Source organism: Moschus berezovskii, chromosome 16, assembly GCF_049115385.1.
Source record: "Moschus berezovskii isolate FMDL1 chromosome 16, NW_MosBer_1.0, whole genome shotgun sequence".
In the NCBI taxonomy this organism is placed as follows: Eukaryota; Metazoa; Chordata; class Mammalia; order Artiodactyla; family Moschidae; genus Moschus; species Moschus berezovskii.
This window is the reverse complement of record NC_142475.1, coordinates 71,446,360-71,469,225: the sequence shown is the minus strand read 5'-3', so window position 1 is coordinate 71,469,225 and position 22,866 is coordinate 71,446,360.

The following is a 22,866-nucleotide window of genomic DNA, read 5'->3' as shown; positions in this document are numbered from 1 at the left end:
AATAATACTTAGCATGTGGCACTTAAGAGGTGCTCAACAGATGGCAGTTATTTCTGTTTGAGACTGATGTCTTGTTTTTGAGCCTTGCTGTACCAAGCTGTTATGGTGATAAGGCACAAAAATTATTTGATGTTCAGGTGATTGTTCCTCTGAGGCACTGAGTAAATATTGAGGCACCTACTGTGTGTCAGTACCTTCACCTGTCCTGTGGTGATTCTCCCACAAACCTATGTAATTGTATCATTATTGCCATTTTCTGGATAGGAAGCTGGCATGCAGAGAGGCTCAGGAAATTGCTCAAGTTCAAGGCAATGAGTGATAGAACTGGATGCCAGTATTCACGTTTTGAGTTCAGCACTCTTTCCAGAGATACTTCCTAAAATAAACTCGAATCTGATGCTCTGTGATAACCTAGAGGTGTGGGATGGGGAGGGAGGTTCAAGAGGGAGGGGATGTACGTGTACCGATGGCTGATTCATGTGGCTATATGGCAGAACCAACATAATACTGTAAAGCAATTATCCTCCAATTAAAAATTTGTTGTTCAGTTGCTTATTCATGTCCTGGTCTCTGTGACCCTGTGGACTGCAACGTGCCAGGCTTTCCCATCCTTCACTGTCTCCTGTAGTTTGCCCAAACTCATGTCTGTTGAGTCTGTGAAGCCATCAAACCATATCATCTTCTGTCACTCACTTCTCCTGCCCTGAATCTTTCCCAGCATCAGTGTCTTTTCCAATTTAATTGGTAGGTGTCCAATTAAAAATAAATTAATTAATTTAGAAAATCAAAAGCAAAATAAAAAAAATAAAGTAAACAACCCAACAGCAACACAAAATTGAACCCTTGGGGTGAGGTACACTGATGATTAGGTGCTCTGTGGAAAAGTCTGCAAAGGCAGGGGAAGGCAGGCTCCCTCTGTGGCTCTGAGTCAACCAGAAAGCTTCAGAGATGAGAGTACTCTAAGGGGAGAGTGACAGTGATCTGGGGGGAATGGAGCCAGAGGCTTCCAATTGTGATTATAATATCTTTCCTATTCATAGAAAGTGCATTAGCTATAATTCACATTATTTCGAGCGAGGCTCATCCACACCTTTGCCGTTTTGCAGGCTCCCACCGACTTTCGAAAAAGGAAATTTAGAGGAAGCTATATAATGTGCTGCACCTTTACTGAATCATTGTCAGGAATCACAGGCTTTTCTATGAGAAGCAACCTTTGCGTAGAAGGCTTGATTCCAAACGCTTCAACTTCATGTTCCCAGGTGGCACTAGTGGTAAAGAACCCAACTGCCAGTGCAGGAGACATAAGAGACTCAAGTTTGATCCCTGAGTCAGGAAGATCCCTTGCAGAAGGAAATGGCAACCCACTCCAGCTAGAGAATGCCATGGAGAGGGGAACCTGGTAGGCTACAGACTATAGGGTCACAAAGAGTTGGACATGACTGAAGCGACTGAACACTTATGCAGACTAAATAAAAGAGGTTTTCTAAATATTAAAAAGAAAAGTAAAAAGTAAGATATCGTGGTTTCTTGAGTGTGAATGGAGTTGATTCAAGAAATTATTATTATTATTTTCACAAGCTCCTTCAAAACAAAGGGGAAGAAACGGCAAAGGAAACATGACCTTTTAGTTTCCCAAAAGGAAGGTTTTCGTGTCAGATGGTGAATCCAGAGTCAAGCGTGATGTGCTGTTTTCCTCACTGTCTTTGTTCTCGGGAGGCCTTCCTTTTTCACAGACTCAGGGAAGCCTAGTCTGAAATGAAAATTCCTGGAACCCTCCATACGGGGGTTGGAAGTGGATGCTTGGATACTCGGAGTTGTTTGGGATGAGGCTGTCAGGCTGCATCTCTGATGGAAGCAGTAATTCTGAGGAAGAGGCTTGCTACTGGCGACAGTGCTGGCTGGTGAGACCCCAGGGAAGGGCAGGGCCAGACCAGCCCGAGCAGCCTGAATGGCCTTCTGGGTGGAAGTTACCATCCTCTGCTTGAGTCTCTTATGGCTGACTGATGGATACCCTCTGTGCCTTGCCTTTTCCCGGGGAAAGCAAATGACAAGGTCATTTCCTGTGTGCTTTCCTGTGTGCTCCAGCCGGAGTGTTCAAGAAGGCTTCCTTCCTGCTTCTGGTGACTTTGGAGGGAAGCAGAAAGTTTAATTTCTTTGAAGCCTGTGTATCTGTTTGCCTGATCCTCCTTAGGCCCCTCCACTGGAATAACGGGGGAGAGCCAAATTGGCTTGTATCATGTCCTTTTCTGCCTTTACCATTTGATATATTTTTCTAGGTGTATAATAGTTGGAGTTGGGAAAAGCAGACGCTCTGTAAATTTTACCAGTGATCTGATAGCCCCAATATGATAGGGGCTGGGGGTGTTGTCAATTGTATGACCTGGGACTAACAACAGGTATTCCAGTCACACATGCCTGTGTGCTAAGTCCCTTCAGACATGTCCGACTCTTTGCAACCCTATGGACTGTGTCCTGCCAGACTCCTCTGTCCATGGAATTCTCCAGGCAAGAATACTGGAGTGGGTTGTTATGCTTTCCTCCAGAGGATCTTCCCAACTCAGGGATCAAACCTGGATTGGCAGGCAGGTTAATACTAGTAGTTATTACTACTAGCTCCACCTGGGAAACCCATTCCTGTCATAAATGAGATAAAAAATGAAGAGGTTCTTCCTTCTCATTTCTACTATGATGGCATGAAGTTACCCGTCTTTATTCTGGAGCTGTTTTTACAAACTTTTGTATGGAGAATTTTTGCTACAACCAGCACTGAAAACTACTCTCTTGAAGGTTATAGGAATATGAATAATAATTCATATCTTCACTAAGGTAACTGACCATGCTGGTTTGCCTGGGACTGACGGGTTTCCTGGGATGTGAGGCTTTCAGTTTTAAAACAGGAAAGTCTCAGACAAATAAGGATGTTTGGTATCCTATCAAAGAGGACAGCAGGGTGTAAAACACTGAACTGAGAATTTGAAATCCTGATATTAAGTGTTGCCTGTTTAGCTGACCAGCTGTGTGGCCTTGGGTAACCTTTCCAAACTGCAGTCTCCTCAGCTGCAAAAAGAAATTTCTGGCTGTATGGTCCATGGGGTTTCGTCTTGATTCAATAGCCCATGATTTCAGGACTATTTACAGTGACTGAAATGGGAGCAAATTATAAAGATTTATATAATGTCCTAAAAGGGTTGCATTTCCAGCTTGGATAGAGACTCCCCCACCCCCCCTCTGAAATCTAGAATGACTCCATCTCGGTTCCAACCAGCCTGTACTAGTGCATCTTCCTGCTATTGCCTCACTGAGTTCAGAGCAACGACATTCAGCCTCCTGCACCCAGGTACCCTGCTCTGTTTGCTGAAACACTCCTTGCACTCAGCCCTCCCACCGCATGAACTTCCTCCAGCCTGTCAACATCTCCCACCTAGACTTGCTTCTGCTTTCATGATTTTTAAAGTAATGTGACTACATTATTTATATATTCTATAGTTTAAACTTTCCATTCATTGCATAGGCCTTTCTCCACAGCTCCCAATTAATTTGACCCAGGTGGCACTAGTGGTAAAGAACCCACCTGCAGGAGACTCAAGAGATGTAGGTTGGATTCCTGGGTAGGGAAGATCCCTGGAGGAAGAAACGGCAACCCACTCCAGTATTCTTGCCTGGAAATCCCATGGATATAGGAGCCTGGTGAGCTGTAGTCCATAGGGTCACAAAAGAGTCAGACATGACTGAGTACATCAGTGCTCCTAACTATAAATAGAAAATTATAGTTACACACTGAATTTAGGCCAATATTCTCATTGTGGTAGAAAAATTAACATCCTTCCCAATCTCAGTCTTATTTATACTTCCCTCATCAGCACTAATTGATTTTTTTTAATTGCCTTTTTAAAACATAATTTTATTTATTTATTTTTGGCTGTTCTGGGTCTTTGTTGCTGTGAGGGCTCTTCTCTAGTTGTGGAGAGTGGGGGCTGCTCTTTGTTGTGATATGCGGGCTTCTCATTGCAATGGCTTCTCTTATGGCAGAGCACAGGCTCAGTAGTTGTGGCACACAGGCTGAGTTGCTCCTCGGTATGTGAGATCTTCCTGGGCCAGGGATTGAACTTGTGTCTCCTGCATTGGCAGGTGAATTCTTTACCACTGAGTCACCAGGGAAGCCGAAGCACTAATTTTTAAGTTTAAAATATATTACTGAAGTCACAAATTATTGGAATCACAGGATTGTATTCACAAATACCATTATTAGAATCACAAATACTGTGCCGAATTCCTTACTTGGTTTAAAATTTTTAATTTGAATTTACATTTTTGCCTATTTTGAGGTGGCTGATACAATTAATGCATCAGTTTTCATTCCAATGAAATGATGAATTTTCATTCCAATCCCAAAGAAAGGCAATGCCAAAGAATGTTCAAACTACTGTACAATTGCACTCATCCCACACACTAGCAAAGTGATGCTCAAAATTTTCCAAACCAGGCTTCAACAGTATGTGAACTGTGAACTTCCAGATGGTTAAGCTGGATTTAGAAAAGGCAGAGGAACCAGAGATCAAATTGCCAGCATCCATTGAGAGTGGACTATAAAGAAAGCTGAGTGCCAAAGAACTGATGCTTTTGAACTATGTTGTTAGAGAAGACTCTTGAGAGTCCCTTGGACTGCAAGAAGATCCAACCAGTCCATCCTAAAGGAAATCAGTCCTGAATATTCATTGGAAGGACTGATGCTGAAGCTGAAACTCCAATACTTTGGCCACCTGACGTGAAGAACTGACTCACTGGAAAAGACTGTGATGCTGGGAAAGATTGAAGGCAGGAGGACTAGGAGATGACGGAGGATGAGATGGTTGAACAGCTTCACCAATTCAATGGACATGAGTTTGAATAAGCTCCGGGAATTGGTGATGGACAGGGAAGCCTGGCGTGCTGCAGTCCATGGGGTTGCAAAGAGTCAAACATTACTGAGCGACTGAACTGACTGAACTGATACAATTAAATAATACAGATCAGGGTAACTAAGTATAAAACTGGAAGAGAGACCATCTATAGTGAGTAGGAAATGTCACCTAGCACTTTAAGTAAGATTATAATTTTTAATAATAATAATAGAAGGTGAATGTAATGGAGTGTTTGCCCAGCACTGGTACTTTTCCTGAATTAAACCTAATGGTCAGGGCACACAGGGAAACAAACATACAGTTCTCATATTTAGCTCAAAGAAACTATGTACAGGATTTGTAGTAAGCAACATTTTCCTGAAGTAAATTCAAGGGAGAGTGTTATTTTGTGTGTGCTTTTCTGAAGCACTCTTGATAACATGCAGATGTCTTTTCTCAATTATAATTTTTCAGAAGTCACAGACGCTTTTCAAAAGAGTGCTTCTTATTTTGACCTCAGAAGCTTAGGTGATAACAAAGCTGTAATTTAGCAGAATATGCAAATTAATCATCAAGGGCTGAGTAATTTTCTCTTGTGATCATGTATGTTAATATGGGGATAGAACTTAGTAGAGAGTCAGATGCCCATTTGAACATTCTCTTTAGTACCAGATGACTTGAGTAAGCCACTAGGTGGTCCTGGCTTACAATTACATCATGATCAGTTTCTTTAAACGTAGAGCAGGTGTTCTTGCTTCTGTGGTTAACCAAAAGCCATATATCTTATGTACTAAATGTGTAGGCAGCAAAGTGGATATTCTCGTCTAGCTGCTTAAGAATCCAATTCTAATTTTCTCCTAAGCAGGGGAGCATGGGCTTCCCTGGTGGCTTAGCAGTAAAGAATCTGCCTGCAGTGCAGGAGATGCAGGAGATGAGGGTGTGATCTCTGGGTCAGGAAGATCCCCTGTAGGAGGTAATGGCAACCCACTCCAGTATTCTTGCCAGGAAAATCCCACACACAGAGGAGACTGGCAGTCTGCCGTCCACGGGGTTGCAAAGAGTCAGACACGACTGAGTGACTCTACACACACACACAAGCAGGCGACCTACTCTCCTTGAACCTACTCCAGTGGCTGCAGAGACACCTGCAGTAAAGGTAGTGGTTTCCCTAAGAAGAGCTGTAAATCTTTCCAAGCTTTTGCACAATCAGGTGGCTAGACTCTTAGAGTACAGTACTACAGAGCATGAAGGAATTCATTTTATTATGAAGCGATTTTAAAGACATTTGTTACCAATAGACCATCTTGTATGAGAAGGAACTACATCCTGATAAGATAGAGTAAAATTAACTGTAAAAGGCATTTTCTTAGACTTGGAAGAATTAATGCATTCTGTGGAGTCATTTAAAATTGATGGAATTAATTGAAATGTAATTAATGTTAGGAAATGCCTTTCACTTCAGTGAGTTTGCTTTTATGTTTGATGTTTGATACTGATTTGCATTTCCTGAAAGTAACTAGAAAGTAAATTGATTTTATAAGATAAAACATAGCCCCAGAATTTTTTAAAAAGAAGTTGTAGGGGAGGAAAACTTTTCCATTCTTCCCTTGTAGGTTCTTTGGCTGGTCTAATAATCAAATTAACATAGGTTAACAGCAGAAAAAACATTTCATTATGTGCATGCAGGGGCCCTCTAGAATATGAGACCCAAATGTAGTCAGACAATTAAGGCTTATATGCCATCTTGAGCAAAGGAGGAGGGGCTACAGGTGTGGAACTTCAAAAGGGAGGAGGGTGATTTACTGGAAAATGAAAAAAACACATGTTTTATAAACAAATGTTTGCCAGTTCAGACAGAGACAGTGGGACACAGAGAGGACTTTGGTTCCCAGACTCTGCCAAGCTTCCCTCCAGCTCACCAGTCCCAGTCCATGTTTTTTGGAGATATCTATTGGTGATAGTTCTCTACCTATACCAGTTCTTCTATCTAAATTCTTTTAGGCACTTATGGAGAAGGCAATGGCAAGCCACTCCAGTACTCTTGCCTAGAAAATCCCATGGATGGAGGAGCCTGGTAGGCTGCAGTCCGTGGGGTCGCTAAGGGTCGGACACGACTGAGCGACTTCACTTTCACTTTTGACTTTCACATATTGGAGAAGGAAATGGTAACCCACTCCAGTGTTCTTGTCTGGAGAATCCCAGGGACGGGGGAGCCTGGTGGGCTTCCGTCTATGGGGTCACACAGAGTCGGACACGACTGAAGTGACTTAGCAGCAGCAGCATGGGGAAGGTAAAAGCTCCTTCTGAGTTTTTTGGGGGGAGTCTTGGTTGTCTTCAGCTCAAAGTAATTTACATGTCAAAGTGGCAGGTTCTGGGTTGGGGGAGTTTATGAGGGAGACCCAGGTTCTATGAAAAAAAAAACAAACAACCCTGAACCCCATCAGTGTGTGTGTGGGCCAGGGGGAATGGCGGGTAGTAAGTCAAGTATTCTCTGTGTCTGTTAGGTATAGCAAGTTGAAAGTGTTAGTCGCTCAGTCGTGTCTGACTCTTTGCGACCCCATGGACTGTAGCCCAACAGGTTTTTCTGTCCATGGATTTTCTGGGCAAGAATACTAGAGCGGGTAGCTATTCCCTTCTCCAGGGGATCTTCCCAACCCAGGGATCAAACCTGAGGCTTCTGCACTGCAGGCAGATTCTTTACTGTCATAACAAGTTGCTGGATGTAAATTAATAAGACGGGGAGGGAATCAGGATGTAACCATGGTTAGCATCATTTACGTTAACATTTACATGTGCATGAAGACAGTCTTATTGTTTCTGATTTTAGCTTTAATATCAAGATACAGTTGCTAGGCACTATATTAAGGATTTTATACATATAAACTCATTGATCTTATCTACTCTAAACCTGGAAAATATATTTAAAAAAATTATTATTCTCATCTTAGAGATGGGAATCTGAAGAACTGAGACTTTTAACATAGCTCGTAACTGCAGAATTCTGGATTCAAACCAGGGCGTTCAGGCTTCCCTAGTCTCTGACCATAACCACAAGGTGATATTGCTGCTGTCCTGGATTGGTGAAATTTATAAATTGTCTTAAATTGCTTTGATCTGGTATTTCGTGGAGATAAAACACTCTATGAAACTGATCACAGTGAGAGAATTATGTCCAAACTCTATTTCACACTCTTCCTAAGGGGATTATGCAACTGAACCTAATTACAATACATAATTTTTAAAAATTGGTTTTACTTAAGTTCTTAAGAGAGTCCTTGATAAGAAACCTTCTCCTGGGGTCATCTTTTCTAATAGTTAATGATTGATCAGATATTTTAGAGTGGATGGAGTTCCAGGCTCCCAGATGGGCCAGTTCCTGGAACCTGCAAAATGCAGAGACCACAAAGGCTGAATGGAGTGACTTGTCCAGTCATCAGTAGAGACAGGCACTTCCACATTCCTTTCACAAGAGTCACGCAATGTCTCAGAACCTGCACTTAATTGCTCCTTACAGCTGAGCCCAAAAACTCCCACGGGGGTCTATTGTAATTATTGCACTCTAGAATTTTTTTTCTTTCTACTGAAAGAAATTGTTGGTTTAAGGATCTTTTGGTGATGTCAAATAAAATGTGTATTTTCTGGGGCTTAGACAGTCATATTCATTAAACCAGAATTGGTAAATTCTCTTTTCCCTCTTCTAAGTAATAGTATAATAGAGCTGATTTAAGCCTATCTACAATCAAGATTATATACAAAGAAGAAACTTCTCCCAAAAGACAGGCTGAGTTAAGTACCATCAACTCAAGAAGAGTAGATTAATTAAAAACTGGAAAATTCTCACTTGACTTAACCTTCCTATTTTTGTAATAAATAGTAAGATAATTTAAAATGAAAATTATTAGAAATATATTGTGCCATCAGTAATTTCATTACCAAAAGTACTTTCTCTCCTGTCCCCTCCATTCTCAGATGATTAAACATGTTTGCAAGGTCTTAGAGTCAGGTAAAGGCACTCTGATAGTCCAAGGAAGTGAGAGTGATATTTTTGGAAAAGAAAGAAAGGTTGGCTAAAGTGTGGGGACCCAGATTGCTTATGGTATGGTACCTAAGGAAGCTAGGTACTTGCTTCCATTATTCTTGGGAATGCTATTCACTAATGCCTTACTTCAACAATGCATCTTGAGTCCCTACTCTGTGTGGTAGGAACTTCATATTAGACTGTCTATTTTGAAAGTGTCATAGATAGAAATAATTAGATGATAACAATAAGATTATTATAGATAATAATAAATATCAGTCAGTTCAGTCGCTCAGTCATGTCCAACTCTTTGCAACCCACAGACTGCAGCATGCCAGGCCTCCCTGTCCATCACCAACTCCCAGATCCTGCTCAAACTCACGTCCATCGAGTCGGTGATGCCATCCAGCCATCTCGTCCTCTGTTGTCTCCTAGTCCTCCTGCCTTCAGTCTTTCCCAGCATGAGAGTCTTTTCCAGTGAGTCAGTTCTTCACATCAGGTGGCCAAAGTATTGGAGCTTCAGCTTCAACATCAGTTCTTCCAATGAATATTCAGGACTGATTTCCTTTAGGATGGACTGGTTGGATCTTCTTGCAGTCCAAGGGACTCTCAAGAGTCTTCTCTAACACCACAGTTCAAAAACGTCAATTCTTTGGCACTCAGCTTTCCTTATAGTCCATCTCTCACATCCATACATGACCACTGGAAAAACCATAGCTTTGACTAGATGGACCTTTGTCAGCAAACGTCTCTGCTGTTTAATATGCTGTCTAGGTTAGTTATAGCTTTTCTTCCAAGGAGCAAGCATCTTTTAATTTGATGGCTGCAATCACCATCCGGAGTAACTTTGGAGCCCCCCAAAATAAATTCTCTCGCTGTTTCCATTTTTTCCCCATCTATTTACCATGAAGTGATGGGATAAAGATGGATATAGTAAATATATATATATAATATGATGGATAATAATATTATTAGAAATGTAAATTATTAGATAGGCCTTCTGATATCAATAATTCATTTATATAATGCAGTTTCTTTCCTGTGTTCAACTGAGAAAAGAATGAAACACATTTGGCTACTTAAATTTATTTTCTCCATCATTGTCAGCATGTTGACTTACTAGAAAAATCCGACATTAAAACTTAGTGAGTTGGTTTTTAAACTTTGTAACCAAAGACAATAAAGTAGCATAACTGAAAAGTACACAGATGTCATTATATTATAGTGTATATAGTGAATAGATCCAGATAGTATACAGATCTGGCTTTTTATCCTACTTTAGTTTTCATGTCAAGGTGATGTTTTGACATGTCTCTAAAGATTTCTTAGACCTTTAAAAATAGGTAGTATTTTCTAAATACCTCACTGAAAGATTAGGGTATATTAAATGACTTACCGTTCTTACCTTTATTTGATCAAATATATTGTGTATTTATTTTATATCAGCATAACCTTAGGTAGGCACAGAGCATAAAATGATGAAAAAGGATGTTTTGGCTTCCAAGGGACTCACAATTCATCCAGGTAAGATCAATCTGTGAGTCAGACATGAAAATAAGCAACCGTGGTGTATGGTGATGAAGTGGTATTGTTAATAGAAGTAGTAGTGACATGCCACAGAACCTCAGAGGCAGAGAGCATCCACACTGGAAATTATTGATATGATACAGAAAAAGATCCTTATGTTTCCAATTAAGCAACCCAAATATTTAGGGTAAATTACTCATGCCATAGCACAAGACAGTCCACTCTTTGAGACCCCATGGACTATAGAGTCCATAGAATTTTCCAGGCCAGAATACTGGCATGGGTAGTCTTTCCCTTCACCAGTGGATCTTCCCAACCCAGGGATTGAACCCAGGTCTCCTGCATTGCAGGTGTTTTCTTTACCAGCTGAGCCGCCAGGGAAGACCAAGAATATTGGAGTGGGTAGCCTGTCCCTTCTCCAGGGGATCTTCCTGATCCAGGAATCGAACCAAGGTCTCCTGCAATGCAGGTGGATTCTTTGCCAGCTGAGCTATCAGGGAAGCCCACAAGACACTTCGGTTTTTATTAATTCTGGACTTCAGAATTTATAATCACAAAGCTTCCCTTAGAGTAAGAAAAAAAAAAAAAGCAACGCAGTAATCTATTGGCTTGTCTATTTTGGTCTCTGACTTCAAGGACTTTGTGGAGAGGGTGTGCGATTGTGTAATGCAATGTCCATGTATTATGCTTTTCAATTTTTGAAATCAAAGTACTCAATCAGCATTAATTAGGAGATATTGTGCTGTAATTTCCAAGTACATGTACAATGGGTAGTCTTCTAAATTGTGTGCAATTTTCCTTTTCTTTCAAATTTCCACATGGAGCTTTCTCTATTATACATTAAATTGAGAGGCAGTTAGTTTCACATTCTGGGCATCCAAACACTAGGTTTTTTATTTTTTTTAATATTTTCATGTGTAGTGGGCAGAATATGCCTACCTCTGGAAAACTTGATCCTTGCTCTTTTCCTCATCGCGTGCTCTTCATGGGCCTCTGGTAACAAACTTGGAACTGTTCCTTTTGGTTTTATAAATCATGTCTAAGGGATTCTAAACCACATTTAATTACACATGACAGAAAAGCTTCATGTGCTAATGTTCTTCTGGTTGACCCACCATGAGTTTCTGCTAAAATTTTCATGAGCCTTGGAGACACTTCTACAGAGTAGTCCCCAGAGCATTTCGTGGACACTGATGATGCAAGAGTGTACCACCCCATTGATGGTTGTCCCAGAGCTCCCCAGGCTAAGCACTCCCATTCTCTGAAAGCCGCTCATGGACCACGTTGCTGCTATAAATGGCTGAAATGTGATGCGGCTTCCCCTGCAACTTCCTCCAGTTCAGCCTAATGGAGATTAAGATCCATTAAGAGCTCTTTGCTGCATGTGCAGTTTTGATTGATCGGATTGACTCACTTCATTTTAGCCAATGATCCTATTACAGAAGCTGACTCTTCCAGTGTTTTACCGGCACAAGGAAATCTGCAAACATCTCTGTTGTGTAACCAGAAGTTCAGAGAAGGCCATGGACTCGAGTTGCGTTTTCCAGCCTCTGCTTGACATCATTTGCGGCATATGATTCTTACAAGTTTTGGAGGAGTCGTTCTTATTCATGTTCTTACTGAGGATTGGCTTATAGGTTAGAAGTCTGTGTGATTCATTTAAGAAATAAACATTTGACTGGGAAACTATGTTAACCACAATATAGCTGTAGACAGAGATCAGTATGAGTAACACTGTGGCTTGGAGAGCATGTTTCTCTGAATTGGAAACCTATGAGGGAAGCAGCTAGAGAAAAGAAAGGTTTGTCTATAATGATAGACTGTGTATTAAATGAATAGTCTATCTTTGTTTGTAAAAGGAGGTGTTAAGCTCGTAGCAGACATTATGGTTCTAGTGGTCAACACTAAGTGGATTTTTGCAAGATGTAAGAAGTAGACCTTCTAGAAAGAGTTTATGGTAAAGGATAGGAAAACAAGTACATGTAGCTATGTGGCTATCCTGACTGAAGTCCTTCTTTGACTAATTAAAATTGTGAGGATTTTCATATTCAAGTGCCTTCATGTTCCTTAAACACTTTCATGTAGATGAGTAATAAATTTCAACAGCCATTATTGAGCATCTATCATGTACTGTATCTTTAACTTTTTTTGTGACATTTAATCCCTTTAAGAGCCCCCGTAAACTTTAAATTATTACCAGCTCCAGCTTTTAGATGAGAAGATAAAACCATGGGGAGGTCAAATAATTTGCCTAATGTCTTGACCTGGAAGAGACACAGCCTGGTTTCAAACTCAAGTATGAATGGTTTCCAGGGAGGATTCTGTTTTGTTTTGTTTTTAAAGGACCCCACACTTTCTTAGGGCTTCCCAGTTGATTCAGTGGTAAAGAATTCACCTGCCAGTGCAGGAGACGCAGGAGACATGGGTTTGATCCCTGGGTTGGGAACATCTCCTGGAATAGGAAATGACAACCCAGTCCAGTATTCTTGCCTGGAAAATCCCATGGACAGAGAAGCCTGGTGAGCTACAGTCCATGGGGTTACAGAGTCAGACATGACTGAGCATGCATGCTCACACACACACATTCATGATAATAACTGCTTGAAAGTGTTACTGAAACATGAAATAGGGTCACGTATGGAAAGAACAGTTGAGATCACTCTCCTTGAATCCACAAATGCCTTAACATGACCTGTAGGGGCCTGCATGACCTGGTCACTGGTGGAGTCCAACCTTCTCCTAAATCCCAAGGCCCAATATATGCTTCAAAAACACTAGTGACATTTAACAGTGTGTTGTGCAGGGTTGTTGTTATTCTGTCTCTAAGCTTTGTTTGACTCTTTGAGATGCCATGGACTGCAGGGCACCAAGCTTCCTGTTCTTCATTATCTCCAGGAGTTCGCTCAAACTCCATTGAGTCAGTGATGCCATCCAACCATCTCACCCTCTGTTGCCCCCTGCTCCTCTTGGGCAGGGCGTCTGCATTGTTCTCTGGGGATACAGAGATGAAGAGACATGGCTTCTGGCCTGGAGGCAATCACATTTTATTAGGGACATAAACCACCAGTTCTGGTTGAAGCCAGTGGTTACACTGTTAGGAAATGGGAAAGAACATAGCTTTTAGTTTTGCTTGGATAGAAGATGGGTCGAATACGTACAGTCCATCTGGACAACTCACTTTCAGAAGGTCATTAATACAGTTTCAAAAGTCTTTGTAAAGTGAGATTTTTTTTCTAGAGAAAAGAGTACATGGAGATTGAGGAGATCTAGCATCACAACCAAGCTGGGGGACTCAATGAAGAGTTGCTCCTTCAGCAAATGAGCTTCGCTAAAGGAAACCAACCTTGGATATTCATTGGAAGGACTGATGCTGAAACTGAAGCTCCAGTATTTTGGCCATCTGTTAGGAAAAGCCAACTCACTGGAAAAATCCTGATGCTGGGAAAGTTTGAAGGCTGGAGGAGAAGGGAGCGGCAGAGGGCGAGATGGTTGGATGACCTCACCGACTCAATGGACATGAGTCGGAGATGATGAAGGACAGGGAAGCCTGGTGTGTTGCAGTCCATGGGGATTCAGAGTCAGACACAGCTTAGTGACTGGATAACAACAACAACAATAGCAAGGGTGTCTCAAGGAGGGGATTCCCAGAGCAGATGGAGGAACTTCCCACATCCCAGCTATGCAATCCAACTCGTATTTTATTAAATAATCCATATTGTTGATGATGCTGGGTAATTCTGAGCACTAGATCATCATGACTCAATTCTGAGCAGGGGCTCTGGGTTCTTTTTAGGTGAGATTTTCCTGTCATTGTGTTGCTGTGTGCCAGCACTTGTGGCAGAGCTAGATGTTCTCAGATGGAAGCAATGTTTCTCTGTCACCAGTAGGTGATGTTGGGCTTCACGGCTGTACTGTTTACTGTGATGGCCCATCTTTCCTGCCTTAACACTTTAGCTCACTTTGTACCCCTCCCTTGGGGTACAAATTCCCTTTCCACTTTCCTCCTCTTGAAGGTCCAGTTCAAAAAATGTTTGAGTTCACTGAGGCTCTGTTACAACCTAGAGGGGCGGGAAGGGGTGGGAGGTGGGCGGGATGCTCAAGAGGAAGGGGACATATGTAATACCTATGGCTTATTCATGTTGATGTATGGCAGAAACCAAAGCAATATTGTAAAGCAATTATTCCTCAATTAAAAATAAATAAATTGAAAAAAAAAAGTTGGAGTTCATACTACCTTTCCCTGGAGTCTGTTTTAAGAACTTGGGCAATGGCTGTGTCTTATGATCTTTGTGTCCCTTAGATCACTGACACTCATTAAAGACTCCACAAGTGTTTGTAGAATGAATGATCTAGAGCACGGATGTGAGGGCTCTGAGACCCTGGAGAGACCCAAGTGGAAGGTTGTCAGAATTCTCTAGCATGGCATGCTATAGGTTTGGACCAGAGTGGTTGTGGTAAGAAGGAAGAAATAATTTGTCACTTTTACTTCCTGAAAGTTTCATATATTTGGTTACCAGATCAAATCTGAATTTTGGTTCTGATTTGATTCTTGAACATACGAAGGAAAACCTGTTCGTCCACAAAGGCAGACTGCCAATTTCCTAGTTAATCACACACAATGCTGTTGCTCAAGAGGCAGATACAGATCAGATTAAGTTTCCAGGCAATCTGGGGAGAATTAAGGAAATGATGTTGAATTAGTTGGGCTACATATATCTGAACAAGCATATATTTGGAGTCAATCCCAAAGAAAATATAATACAATATTTTAATCTCTGTTTAAAAGTAAAAATGACACCAAGACCACAAGATCTCAGTCTTAAAAAAAAAAAAAGTGTGTTCTCTCAGCTTGGCAGAGTTGACACAAATAATTCCTTCCAGGGGTGCCGTGGGATGCTTCATAAGCTTCAACACCTTATCTAAGATTCCAAATTTTTAATCTGTTGCTAGCCGTCATATTGTCTTTTTTGGATATTCATTTAAAAATCCTGATTGTTCCAATGCAGTGGAAACAATAAAATAATATTGTTACTAATTTGGTGAATCCTGAGCTTCTAAACAATTAGGTGGTGACACAGAAAGAGGAGATTTGAGGCTCATCTTTCTTTCCTGTAAATTGTAACATGAAGCGACGGAGTACAGAGAAAGCAAAAATTGTTAGGAGCTGTAAAAATGCACCGAGTAAACTGTGTACTTATCAAAATCGTTTCGTGAAGTCTCCACAATGAGGATAGGTTATTTTTTTCTTCTTTTTTCTGTACCTTACAGTTTCAGTCTTAAAACAAGAGGCAAGATATCATAAAAACAAGTTGATAAAAGGGATTTAGTCTCAAAAGAAAATATCATGTACATTCTGGGATCAAAACAAAATCAACCCAAATTCTTATTTATTGTGTTGCACAATAAAAGCCAATATTCATGTTGACAATATTCAGGCACAGTAAGATTTTCAAACACAAAAGACTTCATTATATTTATAGCATAATTTCCTTAAAGAGGTAGAAAAACAAATTCAAATTCAAATCAGGATGATCTCAATAAAGCTTGAAATGAACAATTCTTCCTGTTTAGTAATTGCTAAGCAAAACCTTCCAGTTATTGTGACATTTTATACCACGAACATTTTAGTTAGTAAAAGTGTTTTATTTCTAAGTACCACTAAGTACCAAATCATATCTATGAGAATATATAAAAATATATTTGACTATATATAAAACATATATATATATATATTATGTGTAACATTTATCAAACAGATTGGTCATTGTGCTGTTGTTTTGGAAACCCTGAATTTTGGTAGGCTTGAGATACTACATATACAACACCTCTGAGAAGAGCCATATAATGATGCTTTTAAAAAATATTTGACCTTTAGAAATGGTTGTACCAATGGCAGTAGATAAAAGAGGATTATTTAATTTATTTGGAAGTTCTATCAGCTTCTCTGTGACAGACACTATTGTAGGTGCTGGATGCAGCAGTTTACAAAAGACAAGGAACTTGTGGTCTAGTGGTTATACATTTGTTTGATATCCAACATAAATACTGTTACGTCAGGGGGAGTTTGGATACTATTCCATCTCCCAAGCCTGTGCTTTGTTGCCCATTTACAGCTCTAAGTTTATCTGGCAGAACATGTGAAGAAACATTGAGTTATGTTTATACAGAGTGTGAAGAATGGGGATGTGGATAAATTATCACAGCTAGAGTTTTGCAGACAAAAAACACTTCCTAATGTGCCTTTTAAGAACCAATAGTAACAATGGCAATAGGCATGAAAACACCCCATACCATGATCTTCAATTAATAATACATTGTAGGGATTTCCCTGGCAGTTCAATGGTTGAGACTCCAAAATTCCACTGCAGAGGGCACAGGATCAATCCCTGGCCAGGGAAATAAGTTCCCACATGCCACATGGTGCAGTTAATAAATAAATAAGCTTAAAAGAATGGCATCATCACAGTGATGTTAAAAAATAATACTATGGTACATTGTAATTGTGAATAGATAGGGCTTCACTGTTCAAAAGAGTGTTCAAAAGCATTCCTCTGTGAAGCAGTCAAGAAAGATGTTATCTCTGTATTACAAATCTGGATTCTGAGGTTTCAGTGAGTTTTCATAGGTCACATGGTAAGTAAGTTGTGTAACTAAGACTAGCACTCAAGTCTTAGGGCAATTAATCCACCTTGCCTTCCTGAGCACCTCGATCTCACTCCTTCCGTAAACTTTGTTGGTTTAACACAGGGTTGTGATCCCTGGAGATTTTACTTTCTAAAATTATTATGGTTAAAGTGGTGTGTGCTGCTTTAATAGATATTCTCATGTCCCCATGCTGAGAATTCTAGCAGAGCCCTGAGCAATCCTATAAAGAATATGTTGTTACCGAAAGTTCTTGCATTTGAATTTGAGCTAATGCTCAGGTTCTGACCTATTTTATTCATTAACAAAATAGGTGTCAGATTGCAAAAGAGTAGGATTGTGATTTGTGAGAACTATTCCGTTCCGTTCCATCGCTTAGTCGTGTCCGACTCTTTGCGACCCCGTGGACTGTAACCTACCAGGCTTCTCCGTCCATGGGATTCTCCAGGCAAGAATACTGGAGTGGGTTACCGTTTCCTTATCATGGCTAAATTCCAAAGTGAGCTTTCCTATCATGACAATTTCCCAATGGACAAAGTCAGTTCCTTAGAAAAGGAAATCAGTACCTGGATGGTACTTTCTTTGGGTCTCAAAACATTTAGATGGGTGACTCCATTTGCTTGGTGTGGCTCTATACAGAGGGAGTGTGGGTCAATGCAACATACAATTTTACCTTAAAGTTTTGCAGAAAGAATTCATGCTCAACTAGTTTTTGTTTTTTGGAAAGTGACATGTTTTTAGTGCTATGTTTGCAGTGGCTTTTTAGCACATTAAGAGTGTTCCCACTGGACCCCTGCCCTCACCCAGCCCCACCCCTCCAGCCCATGTCAGGGTGTGGGGGAAGTCTTTGTAGGGCCCCCTCAGCTGTCTCCAGATTTCAAGTGACACAGTGGTGGGTGAAATAAAGCTGCTACTTGGTGGACTTGAATGAGGAAAGTGCATCAGCCTTAAACTTGAATGTGGAAGCCACACCCAGGATCCCTTCCTGGGCGGGTGTCCACCTCAGATCCCTGCAGCATTGGCATCTAGCCCAGAGGGCAGGGTGTGGGCCAGCCTGAGCATGCCAGGTGGGCAGCTCATGTTCAACTATTCATGGTGGTCAACAGCATTTGATTTGGAGACCATTTGGCACACCAACACACACACACTCACATGGCTTTTGAATTTTTTTCTCTTTCTTTTTTATTTTTTAAATTATGAAAGTATGATAACACATTTATAGGAGACTTGGAAAACACAGAACAAAGTTACATACAGTTCCACTATATATTGCAATTATTTTTTTAAGTAGATAAGTTTTTAGTTGGAGTTTCAACATCAAACTCTCAGAAATTAATATAATGAATAGATAGAAAAGTAGGATATGGTAGACCTGAAAAGCACCATGAACCAATTCAACGATTTACACAATTTCCACACAACAGTAGGATACAAATTCTATTCAAGTTCCTGTAGACTATAAACTGAATTTTTAAGAGCACTCCAAGACAATAATCTTGACTGAATTTTCTCAACAATGACTTTTCCTGTTATGATCATCTGGAGTTTTGTGTATGTGTGTGAATTTAATACATGTTTACAAGAGTGCATATGCAGTACTTGTGCAGATAGGTTATTCGTGAAGTTCTATCCTATCACATGAGTTTACAGGGTAAAAATTATTTATTTTTTAATTGGTGGATAATTAGTTTACAATATTGTGATGGTTTTTACAATTTTTTAAAGTCCCCAGGAAATAAGATTGAACCACCTTTGATGGTTCTCCTTTTAAAGTGAGGAGATCCATTTAAATCAAATGCCAATAGCTAGTCTATTGCTAGTCTGAAGTCAGAAAGAGCACAAACAGGCACCATTGCTTTTGGAGAAGTATTTCATATGCCATTCTTGCTTTTACAAATGCTTCATTATTTTCAAGATGCGTTCGCAACTTTTAACTTGTTCATTTTTCACAAAGTCCTGTATGTTTGTTGGACAGGGGTACTATAAATCTCATTTATTAGAGGAAAGTTAAATTCAGAAAAGATATATCAGTTTCCCAGGGTTGAAATGGATGGAAGTTCAGGGTTTTATATTGCTAATTCAGCCCTTATCCCTGGAGGCTGATTTTCTTTAGATACAGACATAGCCCCTTCAAATTAGGTGTGACCACTTAGAGCTGGTGTCTCATGGTTCAGAGTGCCACTGGGAAAGCCAATAACTGCAAAGCAGGAAGTATGGAATGTGACAACTCTGACCTCAACATTAATTATGCATCGAAGACTAACATGTGGGTCAGTGGAAGAGCCAGAAGTATTTACATGGAATGCACCACTAGCTGTAATAGCTGGATTTGGGTCCTGGTAAAGACATCCTCTTGTAGAAATTATTTCCATGGGAATTTGGCTCTCAGTTTGACCCTTGGTCCTGGAAAATGGAAGTTTGTGTGGTTTCCAGGAGGCTGACCCTAGGACATTATTGCCTTCCATGTCATCCAGTCCCATCACTTCATGGCAAATAGATGGGGAAACAGTGGAAACAGTGGCTGACTTTATTTTTCCTGGCTCCAAAATCACTGCAGATGGTGACTGCAGCCATGAAATTAAAAGACGCTTACTCCTTGGAAGGAAAGTTATGACCAACGTAGACAGCATATTGAAAAGAAGAGACATTACTTTGCCAACCAAGGTCCGTCTAGTCTGCGTTCCCTCCCCGTTGTTTGATCTGAGGCCAAAGTATGGTGGAGGAAATGAAGGTAATGGTGACCTCCTTCAAAAGGTCCCATGCAGTCACTGAAACACTCCGTGGCCCTGATCCTGCACCAGGCCACAGCTGACCCATGTCTCTGCTGGAAGCTTTCAACATTCATAAAACTAAGTCAAGGCTGTGGTTTTTCCAGTAGTCATGTATAAATGTGAGGGTTGGACTATAAAGAAAGCTGAGCACAGAAGAATTGATGCTTTTGAACTGTGGTGTTGGAGAAGACTCTTGAGAATCCCTTGGACTGCAAGGACATCCAACCAGTCCATCCTAAAGGAGATCAGTTCCGGGTGTTCCTTGGAAGGACTGATGTTGAAGCTGAAACTCCAATACTTTGGCCACCTGATGCGAAGAGCTGACTCGTTGGAAAAGACCCTGATGCTGGGAAAGACTGAGGGCAGGAGGAGAAGGGGATGACAGAAGATGAGATGGTTGGATGGCATCACCGACTCAATGGACATGAGTTTGAGTGAACTCCGGGAGTTGGTGATGGACAGGGAGGCCTGGCGTGCTGCGGTTCATGGGGTTGCAAAGAGTCAGACACGACAGAGGGACTGAACCGAAGAAGCTCAGTGATCCCAAGGACTCAGGTGCTACAAACTGGGGACGTTTACTGATCATCCCTAAGTAATGGCATCGAAACAGCTGCCATCCAAGTGGATTCATCAGATATCTGGTGCACAGTTTAACAAGCAGTCCTAGTTTTAATTCAATATGCTTTTCCCTTTGAGTGGAAGTCAAGGCAAAGATATTCAAGTTAGGCTTCACAAGCAAACGTTTACATAATGTATTGAATTGTGTTAGCCCTAAATGTGTAACTTGCTGTGGTGTTTGCTGACACAGGACCAAAGAAGATACTAAGAAGACGCAAAATCCAATGACTTGAGAAGATTTGTTTCAGTTTAGATGATGCTTCTCAATATGTATAGCAGAAACAAACATTTTGAACCAGAGATGAAGAGCAAGGTAAAGGGGAAAAAAAATGATTACCTGCTACCTGTGAAGAAAACACATGCTTAGTGTTGAGACTAAATTTAAGAAGAGATATTTTATATATTTTTCAGCTTGCCAAGATATGCTAAACACATTAAACAAACCCAGTCTTCCTGTTCAAAATGTATGAAATTTCTATTCCATTTTTAGGGTATCTGCACACAGCTGATATATCTGTTTAACCTAAAAAATTGTTTCCTGTAATTTCTTTTTTCTTGATGTATTTTTTTTCCTGAGCCAACATGTCAGTTTTGCATTTAAAGTGTATTGTGTGATATCTGCTACAAATGGGAACAAAGTCAATAGATTTAATTATGTTTATCTGAATATTTGATAAAATGGAACAAAACAAAAAAACAAAATCATCTTTTAAGAATTTTCAAAATTGATTGAAACTAAACTTCATTAATATTTTCCTAATATGAAATTTGTACAATTTATACAATTTTGCCTTTTTTAAATGTATATTTCAGTGTCTGGTATTTTAGGACAGTGCTACTAATAGGTTAATTATGGAATCCTGATATCCTACATTTAATCAATTTTTGTCTCAGTAATGACTTTTTCATTTGTTCCCCCACTTCTTACTGCTATGGTTCAAGCTTTCCTTTCTCTTCTTTGGAGTGTTTCTAATAGCTTTCTTCTCTGGGGCCTCTGCGTCTCTAAGGTTACTTCACTCCAGTCCTCTTCACATGGCTGTCGGGATTATCTTTTTAAGAAACAAGTATGACTGTGGTGTGCTGCAGTCCATAAGATTGCAAAGATTCAGACACGACTGAGGGACTGAACACAAAAATAGTGGGTATATAAAAATATTTTGCATTAATTTGTATTTTCTTAATGATTTGTGAAATCTTTTCATTTGCTTATTTGCCATTCATATATCTTTTTTGGTGAAATATTTGTTCAAGTCTTCTGACCATTAAAAAAATTTGGTTGACAAACATAATTTTTATGGTACCATAATAAGAGCATTTCCTTTAAAATCAGGAATAAGGCAGAGATACTCAACCCTGGGTGTTCATTGGAAGGACTGATGCTAAAGCTGAAACTGCAATACTTTGGCCATCTCATGTGACGAGTTGACTCACTGGAAAAGACTCTGATGCTGGGAAAGGTTGGGGGTGGGAGGAGAAGGGGACGACCGAGAATGAGATGGCTGGATGGCATCACCGACTCTGTGGACATGAGTTTGAGTGAACTCCGGGAGTTGGTGATGGATAGGGAGGCCTGGCGTGCTGTGATTCATGGGGTCGCGGAGAGTTGGACACGACTGAGCGACTGAACTGAACTGAACTCACTGTCATTGATTCTGTTCAACATTGTATCAGAAGAACTAGTCAGTACTAGATACATACATAGATCCTGGACATGTGACAGAAGCAGAAATAGGAAAATTTCAGACCATTGAATAAATGGTGTGAGATAATCAATTATCCATTTGAGGGAAAAAATAAACTTGAATTGCTGCCTCACACCTTACCTTAACATCTGGAGGAGAGCGTGGCAACCCACTTCAGTATTCTTGCCTGGAGAATTCCGTGGACAGAGGAGCCTGACGGGCTATAGTCCACAGGGTCCCAAAGAGTCAGACATGGCTGAAGTGACTGAGTATGCATGCGTGCATCATACCTTAAAATCAATACTAAATGAATTAAAATTTTAATCTAAAAGGCTAAACTTTAAAACTTTTCATAGAAATTATTGGAGACAATGATTTAGGAGCAAAGAAATATTTTTAAAGCAGACACAAATATTACTAATCTCAAAAGAAAAAAGTTGATAGGTTAATTGTGTTAAAATATGACTTCATTAAAAGACACCATGAAGAAAGTGATCTACTTTGGCAAAGAAAATGTGGCAGAAATTGAGAAGTAAAGGAAAATACACCAGTTTCACTTAAAAATATAGACATAAAAGTCTAATATAAAATATTAGAAAATATAATCTAACAATATAGTACAAGTGAGTGCCCACTCTTACTGCTCTCATTTAAAAATTTTCATGAACTGTCAACCGCTTTGAAGAGATGAAAAAAATCCAAGGTACAAAAATTGCGATTAAATAAGA